The following is a 14,820-nucleotide window of genomic DNA, read 5'->3' on the forward strand; positions in this document are numbered from 1 at the left end:
AGCAGCACAGGTTTGCTAACATGTGTTGTAAATCTGCCCCCCCCCCCCCCATAAGAACCTACATTAAACTCAAAAGGTTCAAACTATGTACTAGTTAACCCAGGCGAATCGAACGGTCACAAGTCATATTTTACATTTGTATTAGCCATTAGGTATTGTGAGAAAAATCGGTTTATTGTCACATTTTATTGCTCCTCAGTTATTTTGTACATGGAGATAACAATAATTTTCAATTAAAAACCATAATATACAGAATAATAATATTTATATTAAATGTTACTATTATTGACAGTATTCTTTTTTGAGAAACAAATATAAATAATAATAATATTGCTGAATATATTTTAGAATGGTGAATGGTCACAAGTCAAAATAAAATAAAAGTCATTTTTACAGTTATGTTGCTATGCAGATAGTTACAATAAGTCATCAGACTTAAAGTAAAAAGTAGCATTAATTAATTTTTTAAATTTTGAAACATTTTATAAAAATATAATTCAAAGAGATACGAAAACAGAATTTAAAAACATCTTAAGAATTTAATTTAATTAACCTTTTAGCTTTTCCAGAAAAGTAGTTTTTTCACTAAGCACCCGAAAACCATCCATATGACAACCACTGGTCTGCCCCCTCCCATTATATTTCGGTAGTCGGCCAACAAGCTCAACTCCACTTAAGATAGATTTCGATACTCATGGGGAAATTTCCAGGGACTTAATTAGCTGTAATTAGTATTTCTATTGGAAAAATCAATACAACAAGACGTCGGACTGATTGCTCGTGTACCTATATGGATGTATGTGATATATTTAAAAACGGTGAGCATATTTTAGTTCAACGAAAAAAAGAAACGGACGTTGCGGGCCGAGAGGAAAACCGTTTTACGTAAAGTAGGTACCTGGTACTAAGTAGGTTTTTTTAAATTATTTATTTAAAGAAAAAGGTACAACCTGTATTTTTTTTAACACAGTAAGTGAATGAGTTGACTAAAACGTTTACTAAATAAATTATTTAACGTTTTTTTGATATTTCGTATCGAAAACCATAAAATAAGTGATTAAAACCAGAAAATGCACTTATATGCTAAATTTTGAAAATTATGCAAATATATGCAAAATAAAATTTTGAATCTATACACGATGAAACAAATTCCTACATGCAACAGGACAACCTAAAAAAAAAATATACAAAATCATAAACATATATAATATTAACATGTTATTCCTTATTGCAACCCTAATAATAATAATAATTATTGACATACATACACGATGCAAACAAAAGGAGGGAAGCCACACAGTTGCGGAAACCTTTAGGAACAAAATGACGTGTTATGTTTATAGTTTGTTTATTCAATCACTTTTTTGGAGGTCACTGTACCGTAGCGTCTTAAAGGCGGTTTGATGGGATGGTCGTTCGAGTGCCAAGAACCAAAAAACGCGCGAGACCGTGACAACCGTGGATTTTAAGACGCATCTGGTTAGGTTAGGTTAGTCGTAATGGTATAATATAAAACATACAATGACCGTCGGGTGGACGAAAGTTCAAAACATATTTGGCGGCGACGGTGCAGGCAGCGTGCAAACATCGCTCCCTCTCCGCCCTCCCTCGAACACCAATCGCTTACCCACGCCCCTCTCGCTCGGAGGCGCCGATACCGGCGATACTCGATCGAGCGTGCCTATAAAATATATAATAATATAAGAACTACCGTTGTTTACGTGAAACGTCGTCGTCGTCGTCGAAGAAGTACTGTTGTCGTCCGCCGCGGCCGAACGCTCGCTAGCGCACGCACGCGCACGCGAATACACACACGCACACTCACCAGCACCCCGTCAGTTACACACACACACGGGCACGAAAACTTGTTTGACTAGGCACTGCCGGTCACCCGCCGCCGCAGCGACTGCACACACACGCGCGGGCGCGCGCGCAACCGGCAAGAATGGGACGGAGGAGAATAAAGTTGATCTCGTCTCACACCTGCTCAAGATTCCCTCCGTGTCCGATGAGCATTCAGTGTCTTCGGAGCTCCGGTTCCGTGCGTTTCGTTTGATATCATATCAGCAGTCTGTACACCGTGTGCGCGGGTCCGCGGCGCCGTCGTCGCGCGTAAAATCTATCGCCGTGCGTCGAATCCATCGCCGTCTGTGCGTGTTCAGTAATAATAAAAATAATAATAATACGTACCTATATTTCGTTTTTGGCCCGCAGCCGATTTTGGTTCCGTCTCCGTCTCGGCATTTTCGTCGGGCGCAGTAATAATAATAATATTTATATTTCAATATTCCAATACAGTTCGCCCTTCGACCAAGTGCGCCCCGTGTCGAAACAGTGTGCGTGCGTGGTTTTCCGGCTTGACCGTCGTCGTCGCCGTCGCGAGATCTGCCCCGCCGACGCCGCAAAGGCCGAACACCCGGCGCCAGACCGTCCCCGCGGAGGATTTACGCGCAGCAGGATATCACATCTGAACAAGGTCGGTGTACTTTTCGTATAATATATGTGTAGCTTGTAGTTGATTTTGATAACACACATCATCCCTTAATTGAATGCGCCATGCTTGGTGCTATAATAAAAAAATAATTACTAGTCGTACTATTTTATCCCTATATATATACACCGCCATCCGACCGCCCGCGACTTTAACGCCGCCGTTTCCCGCCCGTTTTTCACCGACGACAAAAGAGACCGCCGAGCTCTTCGTGCCAATGTAGCTTCTCGGAACGCCAAAAATGTCGAAAATTGCACGCACAGTGCGGGGACCGCGGTCGTCCCCATACGCGGTTCGCGGTTGTCGCGATACTCGGTTCGCGGTATTGACCGCGCGCATCCGTGGTATCCGGGAATCCCGGCAACGAAATCGCGCGCTTTCCCCGCAGCCATTTTCTTTATTATTATTACGGGTATCTCTAGTGAAAATTTAAATACAATTTAAGCAATGGACACATCGCCGGGAGTCAGTGTGTTGGAGAGTGTCCTATATAATATATATAATAATAATAATAAAATGCACACGATATCATATACGCGTTTTGTTGGATAAATGTGCAATTTGTCACGACGTGGGCGAAACCCGCCGCGACGTTATAATATTATCGTTTATTTATCCTCTCTCTCTGCGTCTTTCTTGTCACATATTATATTATATAGGTAACTACCCAGCAGCCGTAACCGCGATACGGTCGCCGTGTGCGCGGCGTAGGTATAGGTATCACAACAACTGGGTTATAATAATAAGCGTCGTTAGCAGATAAATAAAGAATAATAATAATAATTATTATTATTATTATTATTATTATATATTATTATGATAAAAAAAACAGCAGTTGCCGGCTCCCGGCGTATGAAAAAAAAACCCGCCGCCGTCGCCGTTTATGTTATATGATTATTATTATTGTAGGTATATCTGGTACGTACCTGGTATTATATGGGTACACCGAGTCCGTGGCGTTTGTGTCGTTGCAATACTTAATAATATTATCGTCCCATAATACGTGTAGGTTATAAATGTGCGGTTTTATTATTATTATCATTTTTTTTTTATACCGTCTGAAAGCGTACTATAATACACGAGACGAGTAAATAATTTTCTCGGCGGGAACACAATATGATATTATGAGAATAATAATAATAAAAACAATAATATACGCTCAGTGGACATCACCGCCGTCGAGTTCGCCCACATTCTCGGACGCGCGAGCCGCTTAATGTCCACCACCTCGAGGACGCTGCAGGATTATAATTCCGGTACACTGATATGATTTTTAATATCCTTAACACATGGTCATGAATTTCTCCATTTTTCGTACTCGTCGTTGTCCTCAGTAAAATATATATATCCATTGTCCAGCACTCAGCTGTGAGATATCCACAGTAGCCCCAAGTCCATCGCACTCGTTATGGCTCCAACGTTTGGTATATACCTCATAAGTAACCCTATATCCTCGAGGATGTGCACTTCGAAATCAATTTTTTTTAAATATTTGCATTTTAAAGAAGAACTCGAGCGAGTATTTTTTGGGTATTTTTTCGTTATTATTTAGCCATAATAATTAGGTAGGTAGACACAATAATATTGACATATTGTACAATAAGTAATATCAAAACCACTCGATATTGACTGTATTATAACTATATATTTTGTCTTTACATATTATTTAACGCCTTAACGGATTTTAAGTCGCGGTAAATCCACTGTGGCAATCGTTTAATATTTCACGGAAAACGATGCCATGTAGGATCAGCAAGACGCAAGTATTAGGTACATTATTTTCATACCTTCTCGGCGGATCCGGCATCCAGCCGATCTCGTCTCAACATATGATTTCCGTCATCGAAATCGTTTCAGTTATTGTTTACGTATTAAACTCATTTTTCCCTATACTCCTATGTTGCAACCGTGAGCAGAATTACGATGGTCTTAAACTGAGAGTAAAATATACAACAATCGTAACTCGATCTGTGCATCGCAGAATAGGTGGTTTCGAAATAGATATATTATTGTTCTATGATATTACTATTAACTGTCCATTTATATTTGCGTTTTGTTTATTATACAATTTCACAGTTTCGACTTAAATTTGTAGGATTTTCGCTTTGATGCCTTACTGTTATCGACTCGTCGTATAGTGACTATGTATTGTAATAATTTATAAAGTATATTATTAAACACGCGTATGTGGTATTGTAGATGTATATATATTACAGTGGCTATTGTTGTTGTTGGCCAGCAGCAGAGTGCTCCGGCGCACCGTGTTTGCGCCACGACCTTGGCATTAGGTAGAAATATATAAATCACTATACTTTGCTTTATTATCCGACTAATATATTGTAATAATATTATTATTATTATTATTATTACTATTTTTATTATTGTACATATTATAAAACACTTCGTTCGCGCCGCCCCATCACCTCTTTCAGACAATTAACTGCGCAGTCTATATACGACGACGACAACATAGGTATACTATAATACACTTATTTATATTTAATTCTTCGGTATCAATAAACATTGACGAAGAGGTGTGAATTATAATTACTACAATTTACCTGGACACAGGATATTAGCCATGGGTAATTAAAAAGTACAAAATTAACCAAGTATTATTATTTTATTTATTGTTTATTAAAGTTTCTTCATTAATGCATTGGTCAGAATAATAATTGTCCATCATAAATTCATAACAGGCATTGGTTTTCACAAAATGCTCATAATAATTTTAATTGTTTTGCTTAAATATATTTGCATACATCTCTTACAATCACGGACGATTTGTAATTCATAAATGTTCTATAATTTATCGTATTAAACTACTTGTTTATATTACAATAAAAATAATTTATCACCAACTGATTCACAATATTATTCATACAAGTTACATATTATTATAAAATATAAGTACGAATATAAAGATAACTACAGATATATACGGGTTCACATAAGTGTCCCACAAATCACATTTCATATTTTGTATAAATACATTTTATATTTTATTTGACATAAATAGTCGTAAGTCGTAGACCAACAATAACGGAGTACCTATCCCTATTATAACAATATAATAAGTAAACCATTATTAAATCTTAGTGGAAATTTTTAGTTTTTAATCAAAAAGACGTGGTAGTAATTATATCAATATTAAACATAGGTACCGTGTTATCTATAATTGAATTAGTTAATTATTACTTATTAGTTTCTATTTCATAATTTGTGTTTCAATGATCAAGAAACTTTAAAATTCATATATTTTTATTCAAATATAATATTATTACCTCGTCGGGTACATTTTTATTTCTTATACACAAAATGTATTAGTTAGTTTTGTTTCTTTTTAAAACGAATTAAAACATTTAATTTTTTTCCATTTATATGAATATTAAAACCGATAGTTATATGGTTTATGATATTATAAATATTATATAGGCTGGTATTATTGAATGTAAGTAACCTGCTATTCTCAGCATAATAATTCTGGGCAACAAAATAACTTAGGTACTTAATAATCGGCTATATACTTAAATTTTGAATTTAAATTGGACACAAGTCGTTTTGTATCAAGAAAATACAATTTTCTCGTATAACTGTAAACTTTATTGTTCGATACTTTGTGTAATTAAAACGTCTATAATTTATTCAATATCCATATTATAATGCATGCGTACACGCCGATATAGTAGTCTATTCGTGGCCCGCAGGGACTTCAACGGCGGCGCGCGGTAGCAGCGGCGGTGTTTTATAACCCGTCGCAATAATAATTGACTATGGCCATTGTTTCGTAGTCTTGCGTTGAGTAAAAAACGGTCGACGACAATCACATGACAATAATAATTGTCGTTTGACAAGGTCTCGTTGGAATAAAAATAAATACGCGCACACGCGCACAAAAGTGCGCGTAATATGCATATTCTTGAGTATCTATATAATAATATTATAGTAATAATATAATACATAAACCTTCGCGCGCACAATGGCCGATCATTTTTAGCTTTCGTGGGAAAACTGCGGGCGCCGCAGCCGCTGTCGTTAATTAATGAAAAATGGAAATGCGCGACGCTGCCTGCCGAGTTGCGGATACCTACGCGATGTATAAAAAAACACAACAATATAATATAATAATAAGTAATTGTAGTAAGTAAATATATCACATAATAATAATATACAATATATACATATGCCGGGTATCATGATAGGCGGTATCGATTATTATTATTAAAAATAATAATAATAATAATAATAATAATAATATGTATGTCGTATGTGTACCTACATGTATATAATAATATTATGCACGTGTGCTCGCATTTTATTATTATAATGTCGAAGCGATTGTCTCACAATATAGCGTTTCGGTTTTCCGACGAACACATACACCAGGTTAACAGCCAGGCAAACATTCCGAATAACTCTTTATTTGTTTGTACTTTTTTTTTTAAGCGACAGCCCACGATAGGTGCCCATATTTAATGAGCGCCGCCGACCGGAGCCGTTCGCGAGTGTAATAATAACAATCACGCGACGATGGAAATGAGAGCTATTCTCTCATTGTACGATATAATAATTACAATATAATAGCCGACGGCGGAGCTACTGCTACGGAAAAACGGGGTGGTGGTGGTCTTCGTCGTCGTTAACCTATTATTAATCATAAATTACCGGATAATTCTTGTATTATGATCGAATATAATGCGTATTTGTTGTTTAAAATATTTCCGAAGAGAAATCGTTTTCCACGTGTTTAATATAGTATAATGGTCGTAATACGATTTATTTTATGCGTTTGATGTCGTTTAAAATCGTTCGTTTTCCGACATCGATACATTTTATTTATGTTTATAACGTAGGTACGACACCGGCGACCCACGACGACCGCACGCAGATCTATACGCGTTTGAAAGAGAGAGACGGGGGACTTGAATGACGTTATTATTTTGATAAGCATAATATACGAAGTAGGTACTCAGTCGAGGTCTTCCGCGCTCGCATAAGCCTCGGAAAAGAAAAACATCGAATTATTACACAACGAACGTATAATAATAAATTATAAAGTCGCTCATACCGTTTTGTTTCAACGCGACGCGATGATGCTAATAAAACTAATTTCGTTGATATTTTATAGTTTTTTTTATTTTATTATTTTTTATATCATAAGAATTAACATAAAACTATATTATACTCTATACCTACTTCAACAGAGCGGAACGAAACTACGCGTGTACACACGAATGGTGCGTTCGAGTCGATTTATCATTCGTGTAGACATATATACTCGTATGTGTTCGTTTATATAGGGAACTTATGCCTATACAACCTAAAACCTCTTAAACGCGATAAATAATCATTTTTATCGTATTACGGACTCCATAATGATTTACACTGTGTAAGAAAATTAAAAAAAAATCTTCGCGCGTTACGTGTATACATTATACGGTTCGGCGGCAGAGCGCCCACGACGGTTACGGCCCCGGGGCAGTGGCAGAAACCGGAGAACCCGACGACTTGTTTATTTAATTTAGCCGCCGCTACATTTCGATTTTGGCTACTGCGCCTTCGAGTGTGTTGAAGTGTAGTTGTGTGATGTGTTTTTGTGGTTTTCATTCTTGGGTCGCTGCAGATTTCTCGTTTTGAAAACAACAACAATATAATATATACTACTATATTAATACCACATCTAATATTACTATATCACTATTTTATATATTAAATATAAGTATATATGTATTACTGCAGACACATTGGTGTTTGAAACAAATTCTATTGATCGCATTGTGTATTGCATATATTATTTATAGTAATATCACATATAGGTAACGTGTTGCACGGGCAGCTAGGTCGTGGACTGCGGTAATAGGTATCGAAAAATGTTTTATTTTTGTGTAACTCGAGTGGACTGCTGCAGTAATGTTTGTAAGAGTCAATGATACTTGTAGTAACAGTTATGAGTTTAATATATAAGAACGAAGAATATAGATAGATTAATAGAGAGAAAGAGAAATGGTAAACTTATAGCCGACCACTGTGCAGAACAGTGTTTCACTGAACAGCACATACATACATAATATGAAATAATAACAATATGTTATAAAATCCCATCAATTCGTGATCGCGGCTTCGAAACAATTGTATATTAAAAATATGTGTTCTAATATATATATACGGTTTTTTGTAGACAACACTTTACAACAGTGAAAGTATATATTATGCTCCTCAAACTATAGGTACCTGCTCTATAATATGCAAATTTTTCAATCGTTTGCCACTCAAAATCGTGAGCATATTTTTGTGGAACCCGACTTTTTTAGCCCATGTACCTATTTATTTGTGTGATAGCTGCGTAATACCGATAATTTTCTTTTAATACACGGCTATGGTATTATTGAATAAATAATATTGCATTTAAAACTCGCAAAAAAATCAGAAAAAAATTATGTTTATGCATAGATAATTTTGGTTGTATAAACCTAAAGATTATTTATTATTATTATTATTATATGATTTACGTTATTTATCTCGTGTTATTATTACTTGTTATTAGTTTAACGTTTATTTTCCAATCCCATCAGATGATATCGCAATGAATATAAAAATAAATAATAAGTAAGGCGAGTATCGCTTGCAAAATGTAATCAGACTCGACGTGCGATCATCATAAACGTAAACTCGTTTTCAATGCACTCATTTTTCACAGATGATGCAAAATGTAATTTATCCCCATGTACAATACATCATTTTGTTTGAATAATATAGCGTGACAATTTTAAGTAGAAAATATAATTTAAATCTAAATTATTTTTTCTTGACTGTGTTCGTGTGCATAATAATATTATACATACAGTGTATACTATATTTATCATTTGTACATCCTGTGTATGTGTGTGTTTGTCATAATAATATAGAAAAAATGTAGCGAAATCGTTAATTAGTTGTGTAAAATCAGTAGAATTTGCGTGCTCATGGCATACTTTATATGTAACGTACCTATATTATAATATGTTAGGTAGGTATATACACATCTTACTCATTTAAACACATTGACGTTGAAATTTAAGTTTCTAAATCGCATGGCATGTGTAGGTAGCAGGTACCTTATAATAATTTGTAATATGCCGAATCCAATGATAAATTACTCGTGTATAATGTAGGTACTACGGTAAACCAGATAAATATCATAATTATATACATCACGCTAATTATACATTTTAAATTACATGGTTTTATCGAAATATTCATATCGTTTGCACGTTTTGCATTCAAATGCAACAACTTACTGCACTCACAATATCATAAAAATATAAAAAAAAGTTGAATGTTTAAACATTTAAACACCGATAAAAATTAGGTGTGACCTAGGTGTAGAAGAATTAGGGAATGCGCGAGGAGATAATAGTGGCAAATCTGCAAATATTTAGCTGCAAATAATAATAATAGTATACTTATATGTATACGACATATACGTTATAAAAATAATATAGAATAGGAATAATAAGTAATAACTATATAGTATAAGGTTAAACGGTATCGTCGGGAAGTATAGATTTAGACAACAAACGCATACAGTACACACACACACACACTAGTAAAAAACGGATATAATATTATATATATATATGTAAAAAACCGCGACCGGTAGCGGTATTAAAGATAGACGATATAGACGGTGGGAGAGAGAGAGAGAGAAGAGGGAGAGAGCTGCAGTTGTTACATTTATACCGCGTGTTCCGGTCGGTTCAATTAAATTTAATTGGATTTTAACGACGACGACGACAACGACGACGACTTGACCACCACCGGCACTACCTCGTTCGCGAGCTCTACTCCATTTATGCGCGCGAGCTCGTGAGTGTGTGTGTCGGACGGAGCTTTTATTGTTGTAGTCGTCGTCGTCATACCGCCCGTACGGTTTTTACACGCAATTATCTCGATAAACCGTCGCTGCATCGCCGAGACATATACAACAGGCACACAGCCTCCGCGGCGGCGGTGACGTGACGGAATGCCACCGCCACCGCGCGGCCACGGCTGCTGGTGCGGGGACACTCGCGGGGCACGATGCAGCACGCGACTTACGCTCTTCGCTCTCGGTCCGTTTCCGTCGTATTAATCTAATAAAACGCTGAAACAGTAATATAATATATAATATATTAGATTATCTATATTGCTGCTGCCTTGGCATGGACCTATAAAAATCCATGCAGGGTATATAATATTTAACTAGACCATACGATTTATACTATATGTATACATAGTACCTACATACTACCTATACTTGTGCAGTGCATATAATTTTTGTAAAATCTCGTTCCGGAAATACAAACATAATTTTTAATGTGTATATACCTACTATTCAAAAAAGCAGAAGTAATAAGAATAGTAATGCCGTAACGATTATGGGCTGTGTTTGCAGCTGTTGTAATATAAATAACAATAACCATATAATAGACATCATTTAAGTACTTTATATTCTTTCAATTTGCATCACAACACCTCTAGCTATTATACATATAATGATATTACACCAACAATAATATAGGTAGCTATAAGATGAGAACGAGTTATATATTTTGGATTGTTATATGATCGGACTATAGGGCACTAGCTAGGGAATCTATATAGCTTTATTATTCCTAAAGCTTTTCAATTTTAGTAATACCATGTACCTATTGTACCTAATCCATAACTTATATCGCACCTATATATATAGAATACCTGCAAAATAATAAAAATACTCGTGGTCGGTTGATTTTAAAATTGCCTCCACTACCATCATCCTTGTCAATCAGAGAATCAGAGTATCAGACATCTGCAATACCTACGTCCTACTTCGAAAATATTAAAATAATGAAAAATATGTTTATATGTATAAGATATAAGCCCAGAATCGCGTCCTACGTTGATTTTTTTAGAATAGCTCAACGAACCCATGCTGAATGATGCGGTATTCCGGGTTTTAACAATGTGCGACTGTGAACGAAGTGAAAAAATTCCAAAAAAAAAAACACAGAATAGTTTAGATAGTAGGTATACACACATATAGGGTGTCAGACATTTCTAACATTCCGTAATAAAATGGGTGTTGTAAATTATTGTTTTTTTTTCTCTTCGAAATTGCCCGTAGGCCAACCAGACAAAAATGGAATATTATATATTATAGGTCGATTACTCCGCGTTCTGATGGAAACGATCTGAGAGACGGGAACAGGTGGCGGCTAATATTTAATTTTAGACCGGCGCTATATACTACCGCGAGTAGAATTATGCGTGGAACTACGATCGTGATGTGCCCTAATTTGGCAACGACGGCCACTTCGAAGCCGATAAAACAATAAATTACGCGAAGACTACACACCGTGCAGTGCGGTATAGTTAATAATATAATATTATGTATCTACCATCATGAACTCGCGTTGAAGTCTCCGTTAATACATCTACTATTATCATTAATTATTATTATTCTTATAAAAGGCGTCGCCTGAACAGCCTTGATACAAATACAATTTTTTGAAACTTTTCACGAGCCTCAAAATAGTTTTGACATCTTGCCGACGCGTATATAACGTAGTTTTTAAATAGTTATTTTACATAAAATTAATAGGTGTGCATGTTTACGTCGCGGGAGTTGACGATGCGTATATGAATGCTAGGGTGTTTGATATTGTATACGTTGGCACTTAAGATAACGATAATCATTGTATTTGTACTTATATAATAATGATAATAACTGCAATCGTCACCCATACGGCGTTGTCGGCACGACTCGCGATTGGTCGGTCACGGGTAACGCCTCCCCCCTCACCGTGGCAATATAAAAATAAAAATTATTATTTTTTTTATTATACGCGCACAGGTACAATAATGTAACGACGAGGCGAGCTCGGCGGTTACCTGCGCCGCCGCCTTCCCAGTCACGGTATTTTAAGCCACTGTTGATGCGCGACTATAATAATACGAGAGGAGGAATAATAGACTAAATTACAGGCAGGCGCGCCGAGTGTTGCCATTTTTTTTGTCCCCACCGTCGCCCACTGCCGCTAGAAACGGTAGTGCACGAAAATCCATAAAAACGTCATATGGGGATAAATTCGTTTCACTTCAACACTATATTTTATAGGTTTCTATATACGTTCCGTTAACTATATATAATCAAATTTTAATAAACCAAAATTATTTTAAATATACTATAAACACTGCAATTCCAAATATTTTTACAGGCCCTGTATAAAGTTTACATATTAATACGTTATAAACTATAATAATACCTATTAGATACATTTTCAAAAGTATTCCAAAGTTATACAAACCGTATAATACAACCTTTTATCGTATTTTATTTTGTCATTAAACTAGCACTTATTCCAATTAAAAATATCTGTTCGGTTTTATTATATGAATGTGTTTGGGTCGTAAAATGATACTGATAGGTATGTTCTTGTATATTAACGTAATGAACGTCTAATTTCGATTAAGTAAAAAATAATATATACGATGTTAAATTTTCATTAGCGCGCTTGGTGATAAATTTCAAAATATTTATAGTGCTTCGTTGCCCTTTTGTTGTTGATTTAAAAATATATTACTATAATAAAATGTGCAAAGAACATGCGTGTCCAAGATTTAATCTCGGAAAGTATTTTACGAATTTTAATGAAACTCGTAGGTATACGCCCTTATGTTTAAGTCTCTATCGTAAAAAAATATTGCGACCGTTTTTGCATATTTTCGAAACTCGAGAGATGCTTATATTCACTTGTGTGTGTTTACTTTATAGGCAGTGGGTTTTGAACGGGTTAAAAAAAATAATTCGCACACGCCAAACGATTGTCGAAAACGAACCACATTTTGGGTCATTTGTGTGCAAACGAGAATCACCTTGATCCCACTCGTGAAACGCTCCAAAAACCTGTTTAACGCTAACTGTTGCCATTGTATGTTTAATTACACACATTTATATCCGCGTGATGTGTTACCACTGTCGCCGTCTTCGTGATCTTGTAGTGATTCATAGATCCTGTAGAGTCTAAATCTCTTTTAGGTTTATTATACCAAAATACTAAATAGCTGTAGCACATGCGATTTTAACTGAAAACAAGTAATTATAATATATATTTATTTTATTACCATATAATATATTATTATGTTTTCACGACTTCCCTAACCATATTTGTTATCGGTATCCGCACCATTTAAATGGCATTTTTTTTTAGATAAATACAATTTCCTATTTTTATTTAGATAACCTACACGGTTAATTTAATAAATTCAAAACTAAAACAAACATATTAATTATGTCATCTTAACGTATACAATTACAATATATAAAACAATAATCATTATTTTTATATATTGTGTTGTATAAAAATTGTTCATTAGTTTTTTCGTGTTTGTATAATTCTCACTAGGCTTTTCAGAATCTAAAAATCACACAATGTATAATACACAATATATACATATATAAATAAGCTGAAATATTGTAGATAATTTAAACCAATTATTGTAATTTGTTGTGATTGTATTGCTTAATTATTTTTAGACCATCCATATTATGTAGATACACATTGAGCCATTGAATAATATAGGTACATATTTTATATCAAATAACTCGTTAGATACAGTTGAAAAAAACTACGGATAATTTATTAAATTTTTTCAGATTTTTTCAAACTCCAAACAAGTTTCATATATTGTTATATTAATGTCCACCGCGTTCTTTGCGTGAAATGGGATACGCTTTTTTTTTAACACTCGTGTTTTAAGTTATGCAATGGTTAATTTATAACTATGGATCAATTTCGGTAGCCATTTTCTTACAGTTCCTATACAAATTTTGATTGAACGCAGTAGGTTTCGATGTTGTAAATTCATATACATTATATACTAATTTATAGGTAAGTAGTATTATACTGGAGATACTCGACTATATAATATTTGGCCCGATCATTAGTATATAGACACGCTTATAAATACTATAATGTATATTATAGGTATACACAGTTTTCTTTCATAACTAGCCATATTTCGAGATATTTTTGTTTCTCTATACGCTAAAATAATTATGAAATAATATTCTAAGTATAAAATGAGTGTGTGTGTGTAGGTATGTGTGTGGTTGTGTGAGAGAAAGGGAGTAGTAAATTTAACTTGTATTAGTTGTATTTGTAAATAAATTCAAGATCTATCGCAGTCTAAATAATATTATTATTTTTAGTACACATCTTCAATGGGTTGTGGCACTCTATAGAGGTGGTCTATATAGTATAGACCATCACTGTGATTTGCGTGTATGTGTACTGTATTCAATTATTTCTTTTTTTTATATTCGGCCA

General features: G+C 34.8%; 1 protein-coding gene across 1 annotated transcript in view; it reads left to right on the plus strand.

Annotated features, from left to right (window-relative positions):
- Positions 1–1,976: 1,976 nt before the first annotated feature.
- The window catches only part of LOC111031370 (optomotor-blind protein-like), a 138,530-nt gene continuing 125,686 nt past the window's right edge, over positions 1,977–14,820 (plus strand). Inside the window, exon 1 of the mRNA XM_022311280.1 lies at positions 1,977–2,476. The gene's annotated coding sequence lies outside the window, so the exon portion shown is untranslated. The remainder of the gene's footprint in view (positions 2,477–14,820) is intronic.

The sequence above is a fragment of the Myzus persicae genome, unplaced genomic scaffold (assembly GCF_001856785.1).
Source record: "Myzus persicae strain clone G006 unplaced genomic scaffold, MPER_G0061.0, whole genome shotgun sequence".
Classification (NCBI taxonomy): Eukaryota; Metazoa; Arthropoda; class Insecta; order Hemiptera; family Aphididae; genus Myzus; species Myzus persicae.